Below are 5,000 nucleotides of genomic sequence, written 5' to 3'. Positions count from 1 at the left end.
GCATGGCTCGAACCACCGATCTGCCAACCTTGCGATCATCACACGCCGGCTCTACCTCCTGAGCCACAGCCGCCCCACGACACACGACAACTAGACAGTTTGCTTTTTGCGTTACTCATCCAACGCCCAGCCCCCGTGCTGAGGGGACTGTCGATCAACAACGTTCCCTCACGTCACCGTTGTTAGAGGAGGTTATTAGTAGCGACTCAGAGTCAGAGGACCACAAAACTCCTGAAATGACTTCTAGAGCCTGAGGGCCACAATGACTGTGCTGTTTCACACACTGGCGGACTCACGGGGGGGGGGGGGGCAGGGGGGGCGACCGCCCCTCCTGGTGCCCCCACGGTTGAAAAACGTCTCTCTTAAGTGCCCTTTTGAGTGGCGAAAATGAGAGGACGTGCCCTGTTGGTGCCCCTCCAATGGTCTGAACTTGACCATGTGCACTGATGGGGTCCCATGTTGTGCAGTAGGTGCCCTTTTTTTCTTTTCGCCCCTGCCCTTCACACAGCCTGAGTCCGCCACTGGTTTCACATGACTGTGCTGTTTCACACGCTGCTTTGCTGATGGACACTGTAATGTGTCAAAGGGATTATGTTTTTAGGGCATTTCTGCTTTATTGGGACAGAGACAGTAGAGATTGACAGGAAGGTTGGGTGAGAGAGAGGAGGATAGAGACAGTAGAGATTGACAGGAAGGATGGGTGAGAGAGAGGAGGGTAGAGACAGTAGAGATTGACAGGAAGGACGGGTGAGAGAGAGGAGGATAGAGACTGTAGAGATTGACAGGAAGGATGGGTGAGAGAGAGGAGGATAGAGACAGTAGAGATTGACAGGAAGGATGGGAGAGAGAGGAGGGTAGAGACAGTAGAGATTGACAGGAAGGACGGGTGAGAGAGAGGAGGGTAGAGACAGTAGAGATTGACAGGAAGGACGGGTGAGAGAGAGGAGGATAGAGACAGTAGAGATTGACAGGAAGGATGGGTGAGAGAGAGGAGGATAGAGACAGTAGAGATTGACAGGAAGGATGGGTGAGAGAGAGGAGGATAGACAGTGGAGATTGACAGGAAGGATGGGTGAGAGAGAGGAGGATAGAGACAGTAGAGATTGACAGGAAGGATGGGTGAGAGAGAGAGAGAGAGAGGAGGGAAGACACCCAGGATAGGTCGATGGCCGGAATCGAACCAGGGACCCTGCGATGATGTGTTACGCCGCCCAGGCGCCTCATGCGCCACAGTTATAGATTCTTTTTTTTGCCCGCTCACACTTATCTCATCATCGCTCATCATAAGCCTGCAAAGCCTGATGGGAAACCTTTGTCCTGGGAGTATGCGACAAAGCAACGCGGGCGGCGGAGGTCGTCGGGAGGGGGGGGGGGGGGTTGGGGGGGTTGGGAGGAGGGAGAAATGTACACGTTCCACATGAACGAGCTGGGATGAAGCCAGGCCCAACAGAACTTGACTTCCAGATGAATAAGTGAAGGCAATTAGTAGATCTGTTTACAATGTACCGGAGACAGAAGTAGGTCAAACGCAGAGCATAGAAATGGCGGTGAGGCAGGGGGGGGGGGGGGGGGGGGGGGCGGTGAGTGGAGCGAGAGAGCCAGAGCCGGAGGCTGACACTGGTACCTACGCTACGCTGACGGGGGGAGGGAGGGAGGGAGCGAGGGAGGGAGGGATAGAGTGAGGAATTAGGACATGAAAGTGCTGATTTTCTTATGGATGACTTTTAATAGAATGTCATATTTAATCACGAAGAGGACCTGTGGGGTTTGTTGTTAAGAGCTTTAGCCCAACTGTGTTAGTGGACTAATCACACACATGTCTTGTTTGTGGCCTACCCCCACCCCCCCCTCCCCACACACACACACACACACACACACAGACCTCACATGACTGCTAATGTTCATTTAAACCATATCATATTATCACTAAGACCCACGCCAGTGGATTCCACCATGTACTGTGGAACCATTTTTGCCCCCATTGTTTCATTTGCTTTTCCTATTTTGACATTGGAAAGACTGTTTTGACATTGAAAACAATTATTATAATGGAATGTGTCATTTGTTCCGTATCAATTGTTCAGTTTATGGGTCAATTCAGCGATTGCAAGCTTTAGAGACTCTCGAAACCAAGCAGCAAGCCTGCCGGTCCACACACACACACACACACACACACAAACAGAACGTCAACAGGGGGACCATAAAACAACACTATATCATTCTAGAATGTTCCGGTAGTAAACCGCCACCGGATAGGGTAACCAATATGCTGGTGGGGGTGTGTAGGAGGGGGGGGGGGTGCGAAAAACCTCCTCAAGCATATTGCCAAACCCACTATCAGTGACCTCTAACAAAGCAGTGCATTATGCACTAGGAGAGATATTGGAAATTGCTTTCACACTGGCTCTGCAGATGAAAGCCAGCCCCATTGTGCCACATTCAGAATTCACCCATCCGTTGCCTTTTTCTCTTCTCCGGGCCCACCCTCTTCCATACATTGAAATGTGGGTCTACAAAAAAAAAAAACTCTCTCTCTCTCACTGTGTCTCTCTCTCTCTCTCTCTCTCACTGTGTCTCTCTCTCTCTCTCTCTCTCTCTCTCTCTCACTGTGTCTCTCTCTCTCTCTCACTGTGTCTCTCTCTCTCTCTCCTCTCTCTCACTGTGTCTCTCTCTCTCTCACTGTGTGTCTCTCTCTCTCTCTCTCACTGTGTCTCTCTCTCTCTCCCTCTCTCCCTCTCTCTCTCTCTCTCTCTCTCTCTCTCTCTCTCTCTCTCTCCAATGGCTAACCTCACAAACGAAATCTCTTTGACCGTCTCTCCTCTTCTCTCATGTTGCATATGTGATGATGAAGACGGACGCGGAGAGGGGAGAGTCTCCAGCAGTGACCTCCAGTGCGCTGATGAAAACCTGCGCTGCCCAAGTGCAATACCAGGTGTTCTATAATTCAGAGGAGAAGACGGGGGGGAGGGGGGGGGGGGGGGTTTGCTACATGCTGTGTTTTCTACTCTGTTCTGCTGTAAGCCACAGAGTGTGTCTGTGTGCTCTACGCCACGCTACAAACACCCTCACACCCCACAACCTACCCCCCCCCCACCCCCCCACAGTAATGACACTTAAGTGACTAGGAGAAGGAACGCGAGAGAGAGAAAGAGTCTAGGAAGTGCTCCGTGGAACCTGACAGCTCGGGAGAACAGGGAATAGGGCCAGTGTGAAATGTGAGCTCTCAGCTACGATATAGGTTAGGAGAAGGACAGGGAGAGGGGAGATGATGGGGAGGCAGAGAGGGAGAGAGGGGGGAGAGGGAGAAGGGAAGAGGGAAGAGGGAAATGAAGGGGGGAGAGGGAGATGGTGAGGAAGAAGGAGAAGGAGAGGGAGAGGGGGGGGGAAGGAGAGGGAGAAGGAGAGGGAGAGGGGGGGGGGGAAAGGAGAGGGGAGAAGGAGAGGGAGAAGGAGAGGGGGGGGAGAGGGAGATGGTGAGGAAGAAGGAGAAGGAGAGGGAGAGGGGGGGGGGGGAAAGGAGAGGGAGAATGAGAAGATAAAAGACGAAGGAGAGGAAGAATAAAAAAGAACATCTCCAGTATGTAGAGAGTTCTGTTTGATAATACTCTTAAGAGCTCACTCATTCACTCTGCTGGCTGCCTGATATTCAGCCCAGATGGCTTCTTCTCTTTTTTTCTTGCTCCAATGTTTCTACTTCCTATTGCCTGAGTGGGTTTTCTCAGTACATCCCACAACATCAAACCGCTACGGAGGCAGTCCCTCTAGGACAACTATATTCAGCTCCAGTCAGACTCAGTCACAGTGGCAGGAGAGAGATACTGTGTAGGCTTTGTCTGCATCAATCATTTTGTTCTGCACTTCCCACACGTCTCTGTTTGATAGACAGTACTCAGACGCCCATGTATCTGTTTGATAGACAGTACTCAGACTCCCATGTATCCCAGGGAAGACATCATCAAACACACACAGTGGTGGAACACACACGCTGGAACAGACACACACACGCACACATGCACACACACATAGACACACACACAGGAACATACACACACACACACACACACACACAGGAACATACACACACACACACACACACACACAGACACACACACACAAAGCCAACAACAACTGATTCAGACCATGTGTGTGTGTTTTCCTCAGCTTGCCTCCTCTGGTCCATATGGCGGTGTGTGTCTGTGCCAACTATGGAGGTAGCTGGCGCAAATAATTACCATCAAAGAAATTACAACGCAAACACAACAGCTGCTACCTTCACCACTGACAAATCACTGGGAGCCGAGAGAGAGAAGAGAGAGAGAGAGAGAGGAGAGAGAGAGAGAGAGAGAGAGAGAGAGAGAGAGAGAGAGAGAGAAGAGAGAGAGAGAGAGAGAGGAGAGAGAGAGAGAGAGACATTGAAAGAGGAGAAGATGGGGGGGCGGGGGAGTAAGAGAGAGAAAGACAAAAAAGAAAACTGGAAAGAGGAGCAGAGTTCTTCCACCTCCTCTGGCTGCTCCGACTCCCATTTCCCATTTTAATCCCCATGGTAAATAAGACTGGGGGGCAGGGGTGGAGGGGGTCGGAGGGGGACCCCCCGGAGCAGAGCTGTGCAAATACAAGCACCTGATCATACAACTTAGCTTCTCCCCTCGGCTCCGCTGGGTCTGGCCTGCTCCTAACAGCCACCTTCTTTGACCTTTGACACTTCACCAAGTCAGTAAATGAATGGCCTAACCTTCACCAAGCCCTTAGTTACTAGCCCTAAACTTCACCAAGCCCTAAGTTACTAGCCCTAACCTTCACCAAGCCCTAAGTTACTAGCCCCTAACCTTCACCAAGCCCTAAGTTACTAGCCCTAACCTTCACCAAGCCCTTAACTTACTAGCCCTAAACCTCACCAAGCCCTAAGTTACTAGCCCTAACCTTCACCAAGCCCTTAACTTACTAGCCCTAACCTTCACCAAGCCCTACGTTACTAGCCCTAACCTTCACCAAGCCCTAAG

The sequence above is a fragment of the Nansenia antarctica genome (assembly GCF_963989245.1).
Source record: "Nansenia antarctica genome assembly, chromosome: 18".
NCBI classification, from domain to species: Eukaryota; Metazoa; Chordata; class Actinopteri; order Argentiniformes; family Microstomatidae; genus Nansenia; species Nansenia antarctica.
This window is presented reverse-complemented; position numbering follows the sequence as displayed.